The 25,445-nt window shown below is 39.2% G+C and overlaps 1 protein-coding gene across 1 annotated transcript in view; it reads right to left on the bottom strand.

Annotated features, from left to right (window-relative positions):
• The window catches only part of pcxb (pyruvate carboxylase b), a 329,618-nt gene that overhangs the window by 234,543 nt on the left and 69,630 nt on the right, over positions 1 to 25,445 (bottom strand). The gene's annotated exons all lie outside the window — the stretch shown is intronic.

The following is a 25,445-nucleotide window of genomic DNA, read 5'->3' as shown; positions in this document are numbered from 1 at the left end:
AAATTAACCGTCTTCGTTTACATGCATAACAGGGTTTTATTTTATCAGTATTATACACATGAAGTTGTAAATAAATGTGTTTATTCATTCTTTGAATTCATGTTGTTTCGTCAGGCTGTTTCTGCAGACATTTATTGGTGTTTTAAATCAGCTGCTCTTGACGGTTACCATAGCAGCCAGTAGCTAATAGCTCCTCCCCCTTTTTTCCTGTTGCCATTGGTAACTGACAAGACTCAGCTCTGTGTTTTCTTTACAGGTATTTAACTTTGAAACACAATACTTGTAATGTTGACTATATCCAGTGTTTCATGGGGGATTTTGCCGGGTTTTGTGTACGTTTTAAAATGTTATCGTTAATGTTTCCCATTTCAGGTTTAAATGCACGAATGTTAACCGCTTCTGCACGGTCAGGTGGTTTCCATCTTCCAATAAGCCCGATTTCAAAATGCAAATGTCTACAGTTTGTTACCAAGTTCTGCAGATGCAGATTTGAACTGAAGCATGGATCCAAAGGAGAAACGTTCACCTTTTTTCTTAAAGAAAGATCCTTTTGTTCTGAAGCATGGAACCGGTCAAGGAACCGGTCAAGGAACCGGTCAAGGAACAGGTCAAGGAACCGGTCAAGGAACCGGTCAAGGAGCCGGTCAAGGAACCGGTCAAGGAACCGGTCAAGGAACCGGTCAAGGAACAGGTCAAGGAACCGGTCAAGGAACCGGTCAAGGAGCCGGTCAAGGAACAGGTCAAGGAACCGGTCAAGGAACCGGTCAAGGAGCCGGTCAAGGAACCGGTCAAGGAACCGGTCAAGGAGCCGGTCAAGGAACCGGTCAAGGAACCGGTCAAGGAACAGGTCAAGGAACCGGTCAAGGAACCGGTCAAGGAGCCGGTCAAGGAACCGGTCAAGGAACCGGTCAAGGAACAGGTCAAGGAACCGGTCAAGGAACCGGTCAAGGAGCCGGTAAAGGAGCCGGTCAAGGAGCCGGTCAAGGAGCTGGTCAAGGAACCAGTCAAGGAACCGGTCAAGGAACCAGTCAAGGATCCGGTCAAAGAGCCGGTCAAGGAGCCGGTCAAGGAACCGGTCAAGGAACCGGTCAAGGAACCGGTCAAGGAACAGGTCAAGGAACCGGTCAAGGAACCGGTCAAGGAACCGGTCAAGGAGCCGGTAAAGGAGCCGGTCAAGGAGCCGGTCAAGGAACCAGTCAAGGAACCGGTCAAGGAACCAGTCAAGGATCCGGTCAAAGAGCCGGTCAAGGAGCCGGTCAAGGAGCTGCACGCGGCTCGCGATCCGCGGGTTGGACATCCCTGAACTGAGCTGCTCACTTTTGCAAGAATAATTTACTATAGCCCTGAGAATGAAAAATGAAAAGGACAAAGTAATAAAAAACATCTGGAAATCATTTGTCAAGTTTATTTTTAATTTGCGTGCACAAGCAGTCAGCAATATGATGGATAATTTTGTGCTTTATTATTAGCAAACTTGAGAGGGAATATAAATCTACAGCCAGGATAGAGGGTGCTCTAATTTTCTTTCAATTCCCTGAGCTTAAACTTCCATCAAAGCTGCCTCATCTGTATGCATTTATTTAAATGTAAGGCTTAAAAGGCCTCCTGGGTTCATCTTCCTGACCTTGCACTCTAATGCACATCCCATTAAAAAAAACACAAAAAAAAACGTAACCCTTCTTCAGTATTTAAGAATTTATACATAACGACATCATCGCGACACATTGGCAGCACGTTGAGGTTAAGTCTCCAACAACACTTGAAGCGCCAGGAAGCAACCATCTGCAAACCAAATGTGTTTTGGCTTGTGGAGTTTGTCAGAGTTTGCAAATAAAGTTGTTTGCTAGAACTTGCAGCGTTGATGAGGTCATCACCTGACCAGATTTTTGACTCGAGCATCTTTGCTGTTGGTGAAGTTCTGCTGGAAGTTTTTGGAAAGCAGCATGCAAACTGACAATAAAAGCTTCACATGTCATTTTTGTGAAGATCCCAGTTATCGTTAATGATTAGTCTCAGTGTGAAAAACATTTCTAAATGCACAATGATGCCCGCAAAGAAACTGAAGTAAATCGAGTTAAAATATTTAACTTATTTTGAATATTTTTGTCTATAAAGTTGATTTTAGAAAGCACCGTGCTACATTTAGCTATACGAACGAAGTCAGTGTTTTAAACTGGTTCATAAGAGTATTAACTTATATTATGTAGAACTTAAATTTTACTTGAGACAAGTTTAAAATTTTGTTTAGCATTTATCCAAGCTCAACTTTCTAGCTTTTTACATTCATTTTCCAGGAATTCGTTACGTTCCATTTTATGTGCAAGTTTTCAAATATAACACAATATTCAATTTGGCATCTGCCAAAAACTTTGAAAGAGATCTGATCTCGGTTTTTCCAAGTGACCAATAGAAAATAATGTACTGATTTCAGGAATAGTCTCTCTGACACAAACCAGTTGAAGCCATAAGCTTTGTCTGATTGTGCGACAATCCTAACAAAATGACATATTTAGCAAACTCACAGATACATGGTACAAAATAAGAACAAGCCAGTTTGTTGCAGCTGCCACTATAATTCACCAGCATAATCAGTCGCCCAGCAGCATTGACGGGAATCAGATGAAGCAGGTTCAAAGAAAAATGTGTTGTTCAGTAACAATATGAACATTGTGGCTTCATAATCTACAAAATTTCAAACTTACAAGATATTTTTGGAACAAGTTGAAGGACAAAAATAGAATAATTATGGTGGAAACCAAAAACTCCTCATCTTGCATGGTTATACAGAAGATAAATGTATTTGGTCCTCACCGGCTCTAATGAAACTAGGTCAATAAAACTTCACATGAACCCATCTATATGAATTAGGAGGCTGGGCAGCAGCCAGTGGCCGCTTATCAAATGCACCAGTGAACTGATAAGCATGTAAACAAGTTTGGAAAAGTAGTTATTTGCTCTGCATTATTAAGGCGTCAAAACAGAGCTGTCGATAAGTTCCTTGAAAATTTTCTGAGCAGCAACAGTTGCAGCAACAACTAACTTGAAGCCCAGTGATCTATAGTGATTATGTATATATTGCTATTGATTTATTGTCCATTCCAAAATAAAAATGAGCTTATTTGATAAAAAGAGTCAACTTAGTGTTGTAATCCCAGTGGGACTGGCTTTTGCATCTCTTAATATCTTTACTCCAACATGTCTGTTTTCAGGCCAGGCCTTAAGGATGCCTTCTGAAAAGCTTCTAACGTCTGTTTGATCTGTGAAAACCTTAAAAGCAAAATGCAGACCACCAAATGGGTCCAGGAATGAGTTCTTTGAAATACCCTCACCACATGAACTGCCATATCTGGCAAAGCACCTCGTGTCAGGGAAATAAGCTTCAGGCTAGTGTTTGAACACTTCTAACATTCATATAAACTCTCCACATCCAAATACAAGAAAGACAGAAACATAATAGTCAGCAGAGCAATAATTTAAAAAAAAAAAAATCAAATGAGACATGTTTTAATTTATTTTATGGAAAGGAAAAAATCCCTATATATCCCTGTGTTGGACAATTGGATGAATAATGAACATTTTACAGAACTTGTCAATCTTTTGTGAATGATGGGAATGTACCATAGACAGAAATCCAACCAGAAAAGCTAACTACAGCTCAAGCTCATACTAAAGAAATGTCTTAATGCCGTTCAAAGTGCAGCTCTTTACAGAAAATTCATTTTCGACCCTCCAGTACTGAAGCTTTACCTTAAAAGTACTCCAAGTCAAATCAGCTCTCAAGGTCTGAGCAAACCTTAAACTACATCTGAACCCAGCAGGGCTCCCCCGCAGCGACTTTCAAGATCAAATAAAACCCTTTCATCTGAGGTCCAGGTCAGTCCCATGTAGATATTGTTTATCCGCCAGCGCAGAGGTTTCATCCAGTCTGAGGCAAGACTTGACACAATCTGACTAGGGATTTAAGCTGCAGTACAAAGTGGCTGCAATGTTAAACCAGTCGACTTCACAGACTAATTAGCTGCACAATGAAACTGGGAAACACCTTTACACTCAAGTAAATGGTGGCATTTAGTTATAAAGGCTTCATAGAGCATCGGATTATTCTTTATAAAAACAGTATAATATGATAAAAAATACTCCTGATATTTATAGAGAAGTGGTGGGTTTATTATGAAGCCAATTGAGGCTCTGGGATAAAAAAGTGCATAGAAGGTTTCATTAAAATGTAATTAGGGTGAAATTATCCAGTCTGCCCTGAATTATACGCAGGTTAAACAGAAATGGTCGAGGTCACTGGAGGATGTACAACGTATTGGCCTTTGCTAAAGGGTGGAGCACATACACAAATGAAAAACACCTCATTTTACATTAACTTGGCAAATTACAGTAAAGAAATGCGTCAAAAATACCCAAAGTTTGAACTTTTTTACAACCTTCACTCACATTAACCTGTTTGTAAAATTCATCCCTCACATGAGGCAGCAGGAGACCAAAACTTTGTGCAAAAGCACCACATCTCCACACACTGAGACCACAAACGCTGACTACTAATTGCATATCATTTTCAGTCGTTTCACTCGCAGCTTGCTAGCCAGGGTAAAGAAGGTGGCTGTGCGCCCAGAACTAAAAGTGGGAGGCAAGCAGAAGAGAAAACACATGAGGGGATGGAGAAGCTTGTTGTGGCCATAAGAGAGGAGCGAACAATGAGAAGCTCAGGGGTTAAGAGAATATCCCAGTCTACTCTTGAGATCCAGATGGATGAGGGAAATTGAGAGATGAAGGCTGAATGACAGCTATACTCCCCCTAATCGAGCAAAGAGAGCAGCAAAAAAATTACATGAGGGGAAGAAGAAGGTGTGGGAGTGTGGATAAAGATAAAAAAGCTGGATGAAAACGGAATGAGTGGGAAAAGTGGGTGCGTGGAAAGAGATTGGATTTGGCCTCGCTCAAAAGGAGAACGTGAAAGGAGGTAAAGAGGAGGTGGAGGCATATGAGGGTGGAAGAGTAGAGGAGGAGGAAGAGAGATGGGCTTGTAGTGGGAATCTGAGATACAGTGAATACATGAAAAAGTGGAATGAGCGAGATAAGAAAGGGAACATCTGTGTCGAATTGAGACGGGGGCGAAGGTATGGGGATAAGAAATGACTCAGCGAGGGTGGGTGATGGTGAAATGATGGAAAGATGAGGTGGTGGAGAACTTCTGCTGTTTTAGGGGCAAATAACGACGGAAAATTGAGTTGAATCTACATTAAGGTGAACGACATTAAATCCTCTCTTTGCCTGGAGATGAAAAGCTAACTAAACACCTCATCATGTAACTAGTAACTACCTAAAACCTCTTACTTCTGTTTGATTTATATTACTTTCTGGCTATTCTACGTGCCCCTAGCTACATCACTGAAGGAAAAAACTTTTCTTCCCTGATGTTTTTTAAGTTATCTTATGAAATATTAGAATTTGATCTTCTGATTACAGTATTTTTTTTTTTTACAAATTAAACCAGATGCTGAACTCCAACAGTTAATAGTAGCCGAGTAGCCAGAATGAGCTAGATAGAAAGAAAAGGGGGCAGGGATAGATAGAGCTAGCTAGAGAGAGAACTACCAAGAGGGAAGTAGGAACAACGTTTAAAGAGGGGGAGCTAGCTTTAAAGAGCTAGTTTTAAAGAACTAGCTTTAAAGAATAGAATAGAATAGAATAGAATAGAATAGAATAGAATAGAATAGAATAGCATTTATTGTCATTGAACAGGATTCAACGAAATTTCTATTGCAACTCCCGTGCAAAAAGTCAAAAAATACAATATTAAATAAACAAATACACAATAATAATAATATATACAACTAAAATTAACTAAAGGCACTCAACCACACCAAAGAAGAAGCAGCAGAAACTAGCGAGAGACAGAGAGAAAGCTACAGAGATGGATGAAGAACGAGCTGGAGTTCTAGAAAGTTAGCTAAAAAGAGCTAGAATAATGAGAGAAATAGCTAGCTATAGGGGATGGAGATGGGGGATGTCTGAAGAGCGAGCAAGGAAGAGGAAGATGGAGAACTAGCTAAAGCGAGCTATAGAGAGATGGAGCTAGCTGGAGAGAGAAAGCTAGAGATGGATCTTGCAAGAAAACTAGCTATTAGCTAGAGAGAGTCACATAGACAGCTAGAAAGATAAAGAGCTAGTTAGATGGAGGGATCGAGCTAGAGATGGAGCTAGCTAGAAAATGGTAAAGCTAGGGGAAGATAGAAAAGCTCATTTGACAGACAAACCACAAGCTAGAAAAGAGAGAGGGCAAGATGGAAAGGCAACTTCTGAACCAAACTGGTTGATTACTTTTTGGGGCATTAAAGGGAAGAGACCCAAATACAAATGTGCTACACACTTTTAGATTTTTTTTTGTACATAAATTTGGAAATTATGCAATTCACTAGTCAAAATCAGAATTCCAAACTGTGTTGGTGCAAAGTCAAAATAAAATACATGTTTGAGGCTATGGCATGACGAGGAACAAAAGCTTTAATGTTCAAAATGCCCATCAACACAAAAAACAAACATTTTCCCAAATTTCAATATCTTCAAAATGAAACAAACCAAAAGAATTGTGTTAGCCTTGTGAAAGTGATGAAGCACCAGAATCAAACATAAGACGCTATAGAAAGAAAAGACCGTCTGATCCCACGCCCAGATAACGGAAAAGTATGTCATTATCTGCAGAAGCTTCCTATATTCATTGACTTTTGCTTTATCTCCTTTCCCATTCTCCACATCTTTCATCTCGAGTCTCAACCCGCCTCCCTTATGTGGTCAAGAAAAGCAAAGCATTCCTTCCTTTTGAAGTGAATACTTGTCTTTCTAACTGCTAAGACTGCTATGTGCGAGTCAACACAAGGTCAGCGCGAGTTTCTTCTGCTCTGCATTTATGTTACTCAGGGCTGCACAAGCTGTCTGCAGGAAATATGTCTTTATCAAAGATGGCTTGAAGGCAAGTGGTCAAAATGCAGTCTTGGCTAAAATCAAATGAAACTCGTGCAGCGAAGCCTGTAAAACACATGCAAAACACAAATGCAAGCGAACAACAACCGATTGGTTTTTACAGTGCTGCGTCAAAAAGCCAACGCCGATAACTGGTGGTACATGGTGAACTGGACGAGACAATATGGCTGAAAAACATCATGATGTAAGCATTTTATATCAGTCACTAGATAATTATTGATTAGTTTTTGTTTAAAATATCTCAAATACTACAAGACTGGTGGCTTAAAATTTCTTTGGCAAAATCATAAGCTGCTGCTGTGCCAGTTACTCAGATAGTTGCAAGGTAACCAAAGAGTGAGCAAGTTAGTTAATGCCACCAATTTCACTTCGCTGTCCATGAGATAAAAGTTCTATCAGACGTATAATCTATTGATTTCAATACATATCACAATGCATATTATTGATTTATTTTATAACCCTATCACAAATGAGACAAGTTTGCAAGATTAGAGGAAAATATGTCCGTCTAAAACCCGAACAAATTATGTGTGTTAAAATATTCTGAACACTGAATGTCAACTCTGTTGTCTGAAGAAACTGTGAAGAAAAATCGTAGATGCAACTGGGGCCAACTAAGAGAGACGCAGATAACCTACGAATACAGAAAGAAGCAGCATCGATGAATTGTAAAGAGAATGAATAAACAAGAAATCAACAGGGAGGGCCAGAAGAATGAGACTGGAAAGGGAAAAATAACCCACAGAGGAAAAAAGACAGACTTAGGGAGGTATGAAGGACAGATGGAAAGCAAATAAAGACAGCAGAGGCAGCCGTCTTGTGTGAATGTCATAAGACGTCTTTAGACAGCAAACAAAACCAAAAAAGCAGCGATGGAAAAAGCAAAGAACAGAGAAGACGCAGCGATACGAGGTAAGGAGGAAACGTGTAACATGGATCGGAAATAAGTGTGTTTTTATGAAGGAAGCAAAAAAAAATAAAAAATAAGAGGGAAAGGCGAAAAGAGCAAAGAGAAAATAAACACTAATGCAAGTGAACGTGACGGGATTTTGTTTTCATCACATACATTTCAGATAGGGAAGCAGATTGACATAAGTGAAACGGGAAAGGGCAAAAGGGCAAAGAGGGGCGGAGAGCAGACTGAAACGTTAGCCCAGGGGACATCCACACACACAAAACAGGATCCTATCTGATTAGATTTCTTTTCCTTTTTCAGCTCATTTTCTCCCCTATTTTCTCAAGCCTCACTATTGGCCTATTAATTAAATCTATGAAGCAGATGGAGGAGTGAGGAGAGGAATGCAAAAACCACCAGAAGGCGGCGAGGACAGGGAAGAGAAAGGCCAAAAGGGGAGAGAGACGGTACATGCTAATAAGGAGAAGGAGGATGGACGGAAGGAGACCAAGAACAAGAGGGATAACGTATAACAGGGACAGAAATACAGCATTTCTAACAGCGCAGCACAGAGTAAAGACCATGCACTGCTGACGTTGAACCTATTCATCTTAAAGCTTGTAATTTGTGTGCACCAGACTGGGGGAGATAATCAGCGCAACAGACCGGCCTTCAAGTGCCACTACGTAAAGCCCTAAACAGTAAACATGAGCAGAAACTCAACTTTTCCACTAAAACAGGAAGTCCGAGAGCCGGATCAATGACAAAGATTACCTAATGACCACTAAAGCCTTGTTCACACAGTGCGATTTTAAAATGGACCACACACGGCAGATAAAAAAATCTTAGCTCTAACGAGTTCGATCGTATCGATTTCCCTCAAAGACATTCTGATTCAAGACAGAAAATCCTTTAAAAACCCACCGTATCACACGTGAATGTAGAGAAAACACGACCGACGACGAAGAAGCAATAGTGACAGTTTGTGAGCTTACTTTAAGCAACAAATGCCGCAACAAAAAGAAAAGGCATTGGATGAAAGAAAGGGCACAGCTGGAGCAGCGGCTCTATGATATAGAGGTAAGTTATTGTATTTTATCGTGGCCAACATTCGTTACACTGTTTGGGTTGTTTTCTGTTGTCCTTTCTTTAAGCTTCATTCGTTAATTGGTATTTGCTGTTTTGATGTTTATAATTACATCGAGAACAATGGAGCAAAATAATGGCTACAAGTCCAGTTAACTATTTTTAAAACCAGGCATTAATCAATGTTTCACTAGTCACAAATACAATCTACCTGCTACACACATTATAACCTATTTTTTCATGTCACATCAATGATCAATAGCTGAAAAGTTACCGGATATAGCAAATTTCGCTCCAATTCCTCTCCTTATTTCTGTTTATATTCCTTGTTCGAAATGTTGAACATTCGTGTTTAATAAAATAAAAACTGCTTGTTTGTTTTTTTTGTTCAGTTTACTGGCTGCACCACATAAAATCCAGTAAAAATACATTTCTGTTTGTGGTTTTACTGCAACCCAATGTAGTTCAACAGTTTCTCTCTTATGAGGATCTTATTTTTACAAAAGCTTCAATTTAACTTGATCCATTTTTCACTTTGTAGGACTGCAGGTGAAGTTTTCTTCTGCGAAATCTGAACATACACTATAGATGTAGTTTCTATCAAGGTTAGGTTAAAAAAAGCAGCTCATGGTATTAAAAATAAAGATGACCATGTCAGCCTTGACATTAAAAGTTAAACTTGGATAGTAAGAGGTGGATTATGTTCACGGGCTGTCTGACTTTTACTTCAACTTCTGACGATGTATCGCAGAATGTTTCAAGGCCCTTCTGGGATCTGATGTGTGCATAAACGAGTCTCTTTAAACTCTACACACCTAATATCTGTCGACATCTTTGAACTTTGAGACCAGATTTGGGCTTGGTTCAAGCACTCAACCTGCCTTGTATCAACTGTTGTGGTGTAATTTCTTTACACATTTTGAGACCCCTACTCCCAGTTGAGCATCATTTAAATGCCAACAGCCTACCTGAGGATTGCTGCTCACTATTTCGATCCCTTTACGACGGCAGCGCATCATCCCCTGATGGCCGTTTCTAGCAGAATGATGCAGCTTGTCACAACGCTCAAATCGTCCCCAACTGCTTTCTTTGACCTCCATCCGCAGATCTCAACCCAACAGAGAACCTTTGGACATTTTATATTCTACAGTCAAGGTTTTGGTCCCACAAGCATTAAAATGTTCAACTCATAATTCAGCTCAGTTCTTCTCAGTAGCGGTGGATTTTTCTTAAGCTGAAAGAGATGCACCTGAAGAAGCCAATTAGCAAAAGGCAATGCTAATTGGCTGGTAGCCAATCCAGAAGCAGCATTTACTTTACTTACCACTGATTGGCTGTACCTACAAGACCATACATAAGACTGTAGAGTGGTTGTTTCTGCGGTAGTGCTAAAATGGACATATTCGGTGTGTTAGCTATTAAAATGGACACAGTTTTTATTGAATCTGGTTCATCCTGGGACACTTATTCAACTTAAATCATTCTATAACCTCATGCAGTTCTGCTCAAATAAAACACCAGGGTTGATATAAAAAGAAAAGAGATTCCTTTTCACATCAACTGAAACTCGATCTGTGCTGTCGCCTCATAATAAATCCCCATGACATTCCAACAGGTAACCAGACTGCATGTCAGACAACACAGAGAGGCATTATGGTTTCTTTTACATCTGTCTGAGAGAGATTTCATCTGTCATTTCACCCCATTATATTCCACTCACAGCTTTATGACTAATAGGCTGATGAATCATCTGAATGCATGCACTGAAGCTTGGCACTCTTTGCTCGTTTGCACGTGGGAGTGACAAGCCAACTATGTTGACAAGACAAAAACTACCTGTGATTGGCTGGTTCAAAGAGACAAAAATTCAAGCACCCACTTAAAAGCTTCAGTGGGTCGAATCTACAGCATGTTATGCAAAGTCAATCAAGTTCCTGGCGGCTCATGACCGCGCAATTAAACCAGAAAACAAACTGACAACTTCATTGGTCTCGAGTCAGAAGACGAAGCAGCTTTAGTTGGTTCTCTCCAGGAAAATGTCAGGGTTCGGGTTGAGATCCAATTCTCAGGTAATTTGGTGCTTCAAATATTCTCAAACATCTCAAAAACAAAGCCAAGGCGCCGTCGAAGAAAAACGTTTCTGTACATGCATCAACCTAATGCCGGATTTCCACAGCATTGCCGTGACAATCGTCCCTTTAAAATACATTAATTTATTTGCAGTCAACAGAGATTGTTGGTTGCTTCAGCCAACACCCATCAGACCAGGGTTAGGTCAGTTGTCCTAAAAGGGCAGCAGTGTCAGTGCAACTAACCTGTTAGAGTTAGTTGCACTGACATAAACATGCTAAAGTACTACCCCAACATGGTATTTAACAAAAGCTAATGCTAAAGCGCTAAATTCAACCAGGTTAAAAAAAAACATTGTATCCACCCCAGGATCAAATCGAAATGTTGCACATCAACTTGTACGGTTTCGCTTTAGGAAACGATTCTTTGGAACAAACCTTTCACTCATGGTTTCATTTTTAAACTTATTGAGTTTTCGATGATTTTGCCTAATTGACCTCATAAAATATGCAGGACGTCAGTAGATTTCAGGCTGCTTACTGTAGAACAGTGAGGCATTCTGGGTACAGAATAAATGTAATGTGCAGAGGAAATGGGAATGCTGCAAAAACATTCTTCGTCCACTTCAAAGTCAGAGCATGAATATAAACATCTAATTAAATTAATTCTTAACAGTCAGTAACCAAAACTTCAACACAGACGTGACACTTTATTCAACCAACAGTAAACTAAACTTTGGAATTGATCTGGAAACATTTATTTAAGGTAAGCCAAGTGTGGTGAACATTTTCTAAGTTAGCAAAAACAGTGAAGCAGTAAAAATGAAAATAAGCTACCTCTCACTAGCTCTGGGCTAAGATAACACGCATTATGTAATTTTTATAACAGTATCCCATCATACACGTAATGCCAGTATGGCAAAAGTTCATATCCTAAGAGTCCTGGAGACATTTTATGTCTGAAAGTAAATATAATCTAAAGAAATTTATTAAAATCTAATTAAGACAAAAAATTTTGCGGGGGATTTTTGAGTTTTCCTTCATGATTTTCTGTAACGCCCACCTTTTATTTTCTATTTATTAACCTTTAATATGAGTAAAAGACATAACATTCTTCAATATTTTATAGCAGATGCCATTTTAAATATTAAAGTATTGTAAAAGGAATCATATAAAAGTGTTTTATGTCTGAATGTTACCTTGAGCAGAAGGCAACATTTGCAGCCTTACTTCAAAAGGTTGCAATGTGGGCCAACCTTTTGAAGGTAATGTCTCGAAGGGCAAACGTTTTTTATTTCTGCATAGGTTCAAATACTGGATTTTAGGGTCAGGTTATTATTTATAGGCCACAGTTTGCTTTTACAGTAAATTATAATATTCTTTTTCACTTACAAAGGAATTCAGCCTCATTGTTTGTCCTTTAAGAATGAGAGTAATTTCTGATTCTCACCTTTTTGCAGCTCGTCACCTTCACCTTCAAATTCCTCATGACTATTTGTGATCATTAAAATGAGGAACTGGGCTGAATTCAATCTGTAAATACAGGAATATTTGTAGCCAACAGCAAGAAAGTTCAATGTAGAAACCAACAAATTTATCTTTGTTTAAATTGAAAACCAAACGTAACGTTTACCTGCAAACACACCACCAAAATTTTATGCTGCCATGGAGATAATAATGGTTCACTGTTGCCTCAAGGCAACTATGCAATTATCTGTACGAGAATGCAGCCGCCTCATGGCAACAGTTGCACTCTAACAAGTCTCCATTATTTATTTAGCCAACAAATTAAAACAATAAAAAATTAAAACCGAGGTTTATTCATCGATAGGTGTGGAAATACTTTCCCAGTCATACAGAAAGGCCAGGAAGTCGTGTTTCAGACTTATCTGAGGCACAAAATGGAAACGTTTCCATTAGTCTGAAGAGTCTGAACATACATAAGGAAATAAAAATTAAAGCATAATTTTTTGTTTCCTGGTGGTTTTTCTTTCATTTTTAAGCAGATCCAAACATGGGTGATAAAGCCTCTCAAGAAAAATACAAATATTAGAAATTTGGTTTCTTGATATGCATTTAGAAATTAAGTTAAAACATATTTTTGATAATCCCATAGGGAAATTAAATATACCTAATCTAATAGTACTTTCAGATGCTTCAGGAAAAGAAGAATCTCCTGTAGCAGTCTGTGATACAGCAACTCTAAAGATGCTTCTGACTAAAAACTAGAAACTTTGTTGTTGAACCAACAGTGTGATGCAGTGATGTTCATTTTATAAATAATCAGACAAAGATATAGGGAGTTTTGATAATATCTGTGAAAACAAATTGCCAACTCTTTCTGGTATGAGCTTTAGCTTACATTCAGAAAACCAAAACCTGGACTGGAACATTGTGTAAAGTTTCTACCACAGATTTTAAGATTTAGCCCAGAGGTTTGTGACTCCAGGATCAAAAAGCTGAACAACCTTCGCATGTCAACAACTTCTGCAAAAGCATAAAGCATCCAGAGCGTAGAGACCAACTCAAGTGGTTTCCATTGTGAATCTTGATGCATCATAAAGTAACTCTGGTTTTCAACTATTAAAATAAACAAGAGTCTTTAGAGGAGTCTATTAGATTTCAGCTATTAGTGGTTGACAAATCCTGCAAATACTGGGGGAGAACCGCATCATGTACCGCCTCCTCTTTATTTCAAGAGGACAATCATTTCAACTCTAGAACCCAGTGGTGCTGATACAGCAATAAATCTGGGAAACAACAACTTGCAAATTTGCTCCAATTCCACGCTGTTTTTTTAATACTGTACATTTACACAAACTTCTACTGTAACTTCCACAAGTTTTGTGTATTTATATTTGAAATATCTGCTTCATAGATATTTGCTTGTGTTTACAAACGTGGCCAATAAAACTGATTCAGAGTTTCTAAAATATCTCCTGCACCAGAGACTCCTCCATCATGTCCACTACTATTTGTTTGGTATTGGTAGATCAGCCGCAGATTTTTCTCAGTATCCCAGCAGAGCAAACAGATGAACTGAGTACACAGATGTACACAATGATCCTTCCAGTACGATTCACCGGTGGGTGAACCTGCTGGGCTCTTCACAGCCCCAATAAGCAGAATAGTTTCTTTTACATAAGCTGCAGTATTGTATTTTTCCCACCAATCATTTCCACTCAGGTCTCATCTGAATGCAGGTGGTAAAGCTCCTAACTCTGGTCCAGACGGACGTCTTGACTCATGCAACTTATTTTAGGCTTCGGTGAATTGAACGTCCAGTACGTCTCCGTAATTCAGAATGCGACGTTTTATTTTTGACTACAAGATCAAACCAACACGCAGCCCTTCAGTTTGAGTTACTACCATTGGTTGACCGTAACTCCACAGCCGAATCCACGCTGGCTTCAACAGACGTTTGATGTACAGGTCCGCAAAGCCGTCAGAACCACTTCCATCCCCTAATGAACGTCTGTCCCAGGGCCAGGACATGACTCATTCTGATATTTAATCCTTCGGTTTTTTCAATCTGTGATGCGATTTAAAGCCACGGGATCCCCAAGCCTGTGAATAAGACATTAAAAAGGAAGCCAAGGGGGATTACCGGATGAAATGTATGAAAATTACATTTTAATTTATAACGTGGGATATGATAAATGATGCAAATTAAAGATTTAATTAATTCTGGTCTTGGGTTTATCTGGTTTCTGTCCTTTATGGATGTGTAGCCTGATGACCTTCGTGCATTTAGAGGTTAGTGGTGCGAATTAATGCTGATTTTTTTATTATTATTTTTGGACATTTGCCTACAAGTTTTAAATGATTAGACAAACCGATGCAATCTGTAATGTTTCAGTGACAGATTGATGTTTTCATCAGTTGGCCACTGAATTAAAGGCATGAATATACTTACAACATAACTGTTAATAAATTCACCAAACTGGTCATCCTATGAAATAATGAATGGTTGCAACTTTGGTGAATTCTGACTGGAGTAATCGTCTTTTCCCTGCTCAACTTTACGTTTCCATCATTGAACAGTCCTCAAAGTTTGAATGAAATGGAGAAACACACAAGTCTGGCGTTTCCCTTGCTTTAACAAATGCAGTTTTGTTTCTGACGTCACTGAATTTTGAGCCAAATTTCTAGAGTTTCAGAAAACAAAACAAAAAAACTTCTGCCACAAATGAAAAAATAAACTTTTGCGCAATTTGCAAGGATCATTGCAGTGTGTAAGAAACGTTACATCTAAAAAAAAAAAACTAAATTTACTTTAACATTTAAATTCCTACAGTTTGTTCCAACCTGCAAGCTCTTTTTAATACTTAATACTGAAAATTCAAGGCGGATCAACAGAGCTGATTTATTATTTTTTTTACACAAAAAACGTTTTTGATTCTTGCTTTGACAACACTCCGACACTCCGCTGCTAATCTAAAGCTACTTATGAACAACAAAACTTGTGAACTAAAGGTCAAAAGGAGGTTCTGGAAATGCTTATTTATATATGGTTTCATTTTCACCTGTGATTGAAATCGAAATCTTTTGTCTTAAAACTCCTTCATGTTTTGCTACAAACAACAAAACAAAAGACATCTCTCTAGAGTTAGGAGCTGTGAACACACAAGCATGAAAAACCAGCCCTCATTCTTATTCATGTGCTTACCTCTCAATCATTCACTGTACGCTCCGCCGCACAATTATAATCACCTTAAAATTATTTCATGACGTGCCCATAAAGCCAAACAAGCTCCTGTGGGCGCACGCACACACTCCAGACTCTGACACGCCCAAACCGAACAACAAACACCGACTCGGTTGTGTACCTCTGTGTTTTCCAGGCGTATGCTAAATTTACAAACAATGCGAACTGTAACCTAGTGCCTTGGATAATTATCATTTCTCTCCAAGCCAGAGGGAATCCATGCATGTCATCTCAACAACTTGGCAGCTTTTCTTGTCAAAGATCAGAAAAAGCAGCGTGTGGCCACAGGAGAGGTTGTGTTTAGTTTACTGCTACATGTGTTTCCCGGCCGCACCTCAGGGGACACAAACGGACGGGATTATTGAGCGGATTGAGATAAGAGCGCCGGAAAAAATCCATAAAATATAACAATCAAGATCCATGGAGAGAATGAGTGGAAAGGAGGACAAATACAGCGCAGGAGAGGAAAGAAATGAAAATGATTTTCTTTAACAGAAGGGTGGAGAAGAAAAAGAGGATATGAGAAAAGCCCGATTGAGCACGTTAGCCAGGAACAAATGTAAAATAATCCTGATTGGGACGCTCCCCGGAGCTTTCCACAGGCTTCACACACTCAGAACGAGACTAAAAGGGCTTCGCAAAACTCAAGTGGGGAGAAGAAAGAGGGAAAAATGCTGAGGTGGCCACAAAATCTTTAACATCTTCTCGTGCCGACACGAGAAGAGGCCGATACAGCCGACAGAGAGCTGGAGACGCTTCATCAACATTTAAAGAGTGAGAAATGAAAGGAAGGAAGGAAGGAACAAAAGAAGGAAGGAAGGAAAGAAATACTGCAGGAGATCAAATACATTTCAAGATTAAAGTGAAGAAATTAATGATGAAAAAAAGAGTCTGACTGTGCATTGAGGATCACCTTGAAATGCATTAATACAAGAAAACTGCATATTCAAACACATCTAATCGATGGAGATGTCCAAATCTACGCTCGTTTATTCTCTTTCAGCTCTGCCTGGATTCACTTTGTTTAAATTTTTATTCCCACAACTTTTTATTTTTTATTTATTTTTTTTTCAGGCTCTCTGTCATTAACCCCCGGCATTATTTCTGTCATTCTCAATCCACCTCAGTCACTTCTTCCAGCCTGAGGAAGATGGAGAGCGGTCGTTTAACACCAATTAGCAAATCCAAACAATTAGCAAACAGGTGCAGCGAAAACATTTTCATTAAAACCCTGATATGTTGACGCCTGCACAGACTCGGAACAGGAGTAAAATGCGACACGTTTTCTCAAGCACATCAAATCGAGAGCAGCAAAGTCAAAATGAACAGATTTAATGAAACTGCACAATAAATCGCAAATATGTCTTCATTGTCAGGCTAATTCAGCCTGCTGGAACCAGTTTGCCCAGTAAACGCCCAGAGAGTCAAAGATGCTTAAAATCACAGAGAGTTGGAAAAATAATAATAATGAAAAAAAGTAAAAGATTTATTGCAACTTGATAATGACCATCTCAAAACTAGATATGCTGAAAAACAGTAACTGGTCAAAGCTAGACTACATTATTTAACATGATATTTACATTTTAAAGCAGTTTAATCTTTGCAAAAACATAAAATCCATTGAGATTCTTGCTACTTGCAAACTCAGTATCATTGATCGACTCATTTGGAGAGCCTGATATTGTTAGTAGACATTGGTCTGGAGATAAACCATTTGCAGATATATTTAAAAGATTGTGGCCCATAGCTGTTAATGTTCTTTTCAAAGTAAAGCTCCCAGGAATGACTCCACGCAGTGCACCTTCGATGTTCATAGGGGGTTAAGGGCAAAAGCCGCTCGGAAACCATTAAATCCCAAAAATAATCGAGACTACCTGTAAAAACGCTTCCCAAGCTGCTTTTTGTTTTGAAACTTTCAAACTGGTTGAAACAGTGAGTAAGTAGATATTAAAGATTGATTTGGATTTAATTTCCACAGAAAAATCCACAAATTGTGAACATTAAGCCTTGATAATATTAACTTTTCAATTCTCTGCAAAAGGCACCAGAGCGGTTCCACTAAATTCATATGTTCCTTATTTTGTAGTTTGTTTGCTTTCCCAAAATCTGGAAAAATTACATTTCTTTAACAGACACCAGTGTTGCTCTACATTAACAGTACTTGAAGAGCCTGGCACGATAAATTTAGCTGCGCAAATTATTGCGATACACGATAATATTGTTTGAAGACCATTTTAAACTGATGTAACGGTAATGACATAATAATGCAAGAGACATTCTGATAAAAAATAAATACACTATTTTCAAAAGAACATGTAACACTGGATCTAGTAAGCAACATAAAGTGGAAATAAAACTACATTCATCCAAAAGAGTACAGATTATGAAGTCTGTATAATGTATTGCCCTCCAATAATCATTATATTTAGATAAAGAAGACAGCATATCCGACTTCCTGATGCAATATTTCACACTACACGATTATTCCCCTCAAAACGTCCAACAGTTTAGGATTGGACTTGCTATAATCGCAGCCGATCATCCTGTGTTCCGATCTAAATCAGGCATATTCAACATGTTGGATCGTCTTGGTTTGGATTTATTGCTTATCATGGCAGGCCTACAAAGTGGTTTTCCTCATGACATTTGTCCCCGAGATGTGGATCCTCCCACTCAGACTCAAAAGGCAACATTTCCTTCCTTTGTTGCCTGATTCACAAAAAGATCAACAATTTAGTTGGCCATCTTGATTCTGACGCATACGGCTCAGCAAGAGCCTGGAGGAATAATTACACCACTTTAGGATCTAAAGGACTCCTGACCACCAATCTACCAATTGTCCAATGTCCCATGACAGACTCAGGCTTGCAAACACGCTCACACTAGCTTAGGGCTCAATCCAGGAGCAAGAAGCACACACAGCGCACAAAAGAAAAGATCATTTACAGACAAATTGCAGACAAATTGAACCTTGAGAGCAAAGAGGTTCAAAGGCAGAGCTACAGCTGAATGCAGAGGCTGTCTCTTCACTTTGCAAACACTTAAAACATTAGTCTCTCACACATTCAGGGTTTGCTTTTCAGAATAAAAATGTCTATCTTGAGTGATCTCACTTTATATTTGCAGCAAAAAAAGAAATACTTTTAGTAGAAATTCTGAGATGTAGGGAAAAAACACAAGCAACATTTTTTAGCTCTATTATAAAAGCTAACATTGACAGTTTTCCTCAAATGCACCCTTGGGAGTAAAGCCAATCAAACTAAAATGAATGGCGCGCCTGGATTAGCTGCTTTGCAAACGCCAGCTAATGGTGTGTGACATAGCATTGCCCCGAGACTTTTCAGTTTCCCAAGCTGCATTTACTTTAGAATGTTTTAAATTTTAATTTTCTGTGGAAAAATAGGGATTTATGTTCCACCAAAAAATCCAACAATTCTGAATCGCAAAGAGGCAGAGGCAATTCTGACTAGAAAAAAGAAAAAAAAGTCTGAAAGACAACATTTCCCTTTGCTTCCACAATGAATAAACCACCATAAAATATTCACTGTATTAACTACAACTGGAGCTGCAGAGTTTGATACCTTTACTTGATCACTATGTCAGGCACTGATGTCTGAATTCAGTGTTTAAAAACTCACATTGCTTTTTCAGCTTTGTTTCTTGCCGCCTTGTGTCACTCGTGGACATGAAAATGAACATAATTTTGAGCTAGGAGCCTCAAAACTGCTGAAAAGAAGAGGCTTTAAAATGAGAGCCACAAGAAGCAGTGACAACTTTGATGGTTTTTCACAGCTATAAGGGAAAAAAAACACTGCCTCATCAAACTACCAGCCCTTTGGAAAACCTTGAAAAGTGACAGGTCTGAAAGAAATACGGTGAGAAGGTGGAGGACAAGCCGCCACCAAAATAGACTGCAAAAGGGCAGGGGGAGTGGGAACTAGATGGGAATGTAAATGTCAATCCATAATAAAGATACTGCTTGGAGTAGCACACCAAATTTTTCCTAATACAGCATGCAACTTACAGAATAAAAGATTAACATGCTGAAAGTTTGAGGAAAAGGGAAATTCAACCTTGTTTAATGTTGCAGTTCCAGAGATCATCAGGTCTAAGATGTGTAAACTGCCTTAAAATACATTTACTGAAATGAGCTGCAAGTCAAATGAAGTAACCTTCTTAAAATACTTTCTGTTGAACATTTCCCAGCATTAAAGCCACTACACATCGAAACAGAAATCTGCTTTTTAATCCAAAACTGCAAGAACAGGAACAGAGTTCTTCCTGATCCAGACATTTCATCCTTCACAAGAAGGATAAACTGGATAAGTCTTTCAAATCTGGGGAAAAACAAGGAAAAGAGCATTCGTAATTGGTGTTTAAATGCAGCTTTCAAAGGATGCACCACCTGAATTTGGACACATCCTCAGCTCAAGGTTTGGATGCTAACGGGCTAATTAGATGGGATAAATCTGCACAGGGGAATTTTTCCCACATACAGGACTTCATGTCTATTGTTTTCTAATTTAATACTTGTGCTTACAGTTTCAGTTGGAAAGCAGGACTTCATGTCTGTCCTCAAATCTGGTCGTGCTTTGCTGCTCAGTTACAAAAAAAAAAGTGCAGTTGCCTGGCAACCTCTGAGCCAATAGAATGAGAGAGTTCTATGGGTGCGCTTGTTTCCTCCGAGTGGGCGTGCCTGCGTGGCTGCTATGGATCGTAGAACATGCCATCACAAGTAGTAAAAATGTAGGGATGTAAGTACAAGAAATCTTGCTTTCAGAGTGAAAATATCTGCCCTCGTAATACTACTGCACTAAAATTTAGATGCGTAAACGTTTGATACAAAATATTTCAAAAGAGACTGTGCAAAACTTCCAATGCGAGTCAAAACAAAACAATTTACACATCTGTTTGTTCCTGAATCATATTTATGTTCCAATATTTGCTTCCCTACTAGTGTGTTTGTGTGGAGATTAAAAAAAAAACTTGCTAAATTTTGACTTTAGTACAGGAAAAAAAAAATTCTCTCCAAATGGATTCCAGCATTAATAATTATGCAAATGTGATATTTCTCTGTAAATGTCTCAAAATCTGTCATCTGAATGTCTTTAGAGTGAAGGATCATTAGCAACAACTGAAATGGTGTGTTTTTGTCTGCAGCATATTTTTCTATGCATTGTATACAAAGAGCAAATCAAAGCTGTACATTTATATTTCATGTGCAGATGAAGAAATGAAGGAAACCTAATAACCCACTCAAAACATTATTTTGTTATTAAACTAAAACCAGACCACCCTTTTTTGTCAAAACATGGCTTTTTCCAATAGTCTAAAAAACCCAAAAAACAGAATAATTAGTGGTATTGTTCGACCTCGTTTCAAAAGCAAAGGGTTCGTCCACCATCCATAGTGATTAATACATTAATGGATGGTGGGAAGACGGTCGGAAGGAGGGCAGATGATGGTGAAAGAGAGGGCAAGTTCATAGCGGGACAAAGGAAAAATGAGGCATGAGTCAGAGGCGATGAGGCAAAGGACGGCAAGAGGAGAGATGAATGAGCAGGGGAACGTTGGAGGGTGAATGTCAATGAGGAAACGACAAAGGTTAGACAGAGAGAGACGGAGCTGGGGACTGGCAGAGGGTGGTGGACAGATGGAAAGGAGATGCTGACAGGTCTCAAAGAGCCCGGGAACAACGGGGACAGGCTGAAGTTGAAGAAATGAATGAATTAATTTGACTTGAGATTGAAGTGAAGTGCTGAAGGGAGCGCTGGCAGATGAGCTGGATGGAGGAGGCGACGGATCAAGAAAGAGAAATGGGGAAATTTAGGACCAAACTTACACTTCACGCCCCTTCAATAAATCTTTACACATCCACTTTGACACTTTGTTCGGTTTTCAAAAACAAGACAAATGTTTGAGATATTTAATTGGTTTACAGGTGATCTATTATGCTTCCTTTGACAGGTTTTTTTTTTTTTTCTTACACAAAATCAATCTTAAAAAAATATATTTTATTTTTAAGTTTCTATTTTGAGCTCCAAGCCGTTTCAGTGTCTCTTGTCACTTTAAGTCCAGAAAAGCTGCTGCAGGAAACGTCCCCCAACTCAACATTTACCCTCGCATCCGAGAATGGCTGCAAGCAAATGCGCAATTATACCATTCGCGTACGTATGAAAAGCAGAAGTGGAGCCTCCTGCACAACCAACAATTTGATTAATATTGGTTGAACAAAAACAAAAAAAAAAACAGGAAGACTTAAAAGAACAACAGATTTCCCCCTTTATGAAATATCCCTGACAAATCTCAGCTGCACGAAAACAAGAACAAACGTCTTCAGACACCAGAGACTGAGCGCAGCTGAGTAGAAACAAAGCTCCAGCAGCAATGGGCATAATGTTCGAATGAAACCCCCATGCAGATTCCACTTTGGTCACTTTCTCCCAGCTCTAATAGTCCACTCTCTACTTCTCTTGCAAAGCGACAAATTTCTCCCAACGTAGACGGAGGGACAAACTTTCCTTCCCTTGGCTTGAAGAGAAAACCTATTTTGACAGCTACAACTCCAAACTCGTGCCAAATCGTGTGGGATGCTGAACGAATTTCACTAACGACTGCACTGCTGCCAGTTTCAATGACCCTCCAGAACCCAAGTGATAAACTGAAAAATGGCTGCAAAAGAGCCGCGTTTAAAAGGGACTTTGAGTCGGAGCTCAAACGTGAGTGCAGAACACCTCTAGGTTTGACTGGTAGGTTTGTGTTGTGAACGCTGGATCCTTCAGAAAAGGTTATAGCAGCCGAGAACGTTTTTCCTTGTCATTATGCTGCAGCCATCCGGACAGATTTGAGCTAAAACAAACACAAAACAGCCCGACTTGTTACAATATCCAACCCTGTTGGCCACTTTACCCAAGCTGTACTCCTTAATTTAAACCTTCAGGCAACAAATATTCCAGCCTGAATTTGTTAATGCCGTTTTGCTGTCAAAAACCAAACATCTTACCCAAGTTTGAAACCAAATTCAGTAAAAAAATAAATGAATAAATAGAAAATTGATGCCGACGTTTCATAACTAGAGCTGCACACTGAGTTGAATCACTATCAAAAAGCACTTGGATGAAATATTTGATAAGCCAATGTGCTGTGAGTGCCAGGTACTTATTTTGTTCATGCAACATTTGGCCAGATACATGCTGCATCTTCAGTAATTTAACTCAAAATTTTACATTTTAACAGTGGAAGAATTAATTTCATGATTTAGTCTAAAAATCAATCGCAGAAACCCACACCGCTTCCAGACCAGTGGGAAGTTTCCACAGTTTGTGACGATTTGGGGAGTCCTGTCATTTGATGGTGTTTTTTTCCCGCTGCGTTTCATCAAGGACAAAGTCAGAGCATTTAATTTTACTCATTTATCATGTTCATTTTGCTATTATTTTTGCCTAGAAGTCCCTCCAGATAAACTTTCTTGATCAAGGGAGATCTGGCCAATTATTGTGTACACATTGTACGGTATACGAAACTAAAACACACAGGCACAACTTTTTAAAATTCACTTATGTGCAAATAAAATATTTTTTAAAAAAGTCAACAGCTGGACGATGTGGCTAAAAAAATGCATCACAATCAGAGCATTACATATCAGTCAGTATTGATAAGAGATTAGTTTTTTTGCTTTTAAATATCTGAAATATTACTAAATTGGAGGAATGATCGTTCCTGTTTCAATTCAAGCCATCATTTAAAACATTAAATTTGAAGCAGTTTTGAGGCAAAGAGGTGAAACCTTAAACTGCTGCTGTGCAGGTTACTCAACAGGTTGCTAAGTAACCAAAGAGTTACTTAGTTGTTGCTAGGTAACCAAACAGTGAGAGCGTTAGTTGATTCCAGTCTGTGAGCAGCTGAAGTCTTTCCTCTGCCTACATCCCCCAGAATGCTGTGCGGTACTGGCTCGGCGTGCAGCGAAATTACTGAATGTTCTATCTATTGATATTGTATTGTTATTGATTTCTTGTCCAGCTAATTTGGAGGATTCAGAAAAGAAATGGATGCGATGAGTTTGGATTGTGTAGCCAGAAAAGCGTGGTAATTATTTCTTTTTTCAAAACAGTAGTTTTACGGTGTGTGACAGGAAGATGCTGGCTGAGCCGTCGTCCATCCCTGTTGCCCAGCGTCTCCCACCCCATGCAGGGAACTATGACGGCGCCGAACAGCTCCTTTAGCATCGGACTCCACAACAAGCTGGCCGCTAAAACACACAGGCTCACACACACAGGCTAACACACACAGGCTCACACACACAGGCTCACACACACAGGCTAACACACACAGGCTCACACACACAGGCTCACACACACAGGCTAACACACACAGGCTAACACACACAGGCTCACACACACAGGCTAACACACACAGGCTAACACACACAGGCTAACACACACAGGCTCACACACACAGGCTAACACACACAGGCTAACACACACAAGCTAACACACACAGGCTAACACACACAGGCTCATACACACAGGCTAACACACACAGGCTAACACACACAGCTAACACACACAGGCTCACACACACAGGCTAACACACACAGGCTAACACACACAGGCTAACACACACAGGCTCACACACAGGCTAACACACACAGGCTAACACACACAGGCTCACACACACAGGCTAACACACACAGGCTAACACACACAGGCTAACACACACAAGCTAACACACACAAGCTAACACACACAGGCTCACACACAGGCTAACACACACAGGCTAACACACACAGGCTCACACACACAAGCTAACACACACAGGCTAACACACACAGGCTAACACACACATCCAATACACCACGGTGGTTTGCAGTATTTGTCTCGAGCGTAATTTCTGAGGCAACATGTGAAATCGGCAGTGTGGAATATTATTATTACTGTTATTACGGGGTGAAATGTGCGATTTATAATATGCAATTAGTGTGTATCGTATCATTTTTAATGTCTTCCCACTTGTGGAACTACTAGTAAAGGGTTATGTTATATTAAGCTTACGTTTTAAACTTGCAAAACCTCGCTTGTCAATCAGTTACATTTTTAATTTTATTTTTTGTTTCCAGATTCAAAACTGTTTTTGTTTACATTTATGTCTTTTTGTTTCAGATTTGTTGTTTTTACACTTTCGACTTAGTTTGTTTCAGTCACATTTGATCCTAATGTGAAAGGAGTGTGTGGGGAAACGAACGACAGCACAGCTGGAGGGTCTCCCTGCTTTCATGCTGCATCCACCAACAATGGGAAGGTGGATTAACTTTGAATTGACCGCGTTTATTTGTCTCCTTGGTAAAAATCATGTTAAAAATCTGATTCTGTAAACACCTTTGAGCTTAAAAGTGACCAATCACACTGTTCAACTGCATCATTAAGCAGAAAATTTTTATTTTCTTGTCAAACAACCTTGTCACATTTGCATCTTTTGATGCAGAAATATCAACTTCAATTTCTTCTCCATGGAAACAAATTGGTTAATGATGATGCTGAAGGCACAGATGTTTTTTTTTTTTTTTTTTTTTTTTTTTTTTGCATATTAAAGCCTAAGTCTGGCATTACTAAGGGTTTCTGCAGGAATTATTTTCTGCAGGAATTTTTTTGAATTTTTTTGTAAAGTGCATAAGTTTTTTTTAATAATAATGGAATTGCCA

The sequence above is a fragment of the Poeciliopsis prolifica genome, unplaced genomic scaffold, assembly GCF_027474105.1.
Source record: "Poeciliopsis prolifica strain line A6 unplaced genomic scaffold, Auburn_PproV2 SCAFFOLD032, whole genome shotgun sequence".
In the NCBI taxonomy this organism is placed as follows: domain Eukaryota; kingdom Metazoa; phylum Chordata; class Actinopteri; order Cyprinodontiformes; family Poeciliidae; genus Poeciliopsis; species Poeciliopsis prolifica.
This window is presented reverse-complemented; position numbering and strand designations above follow the sequence as displayed.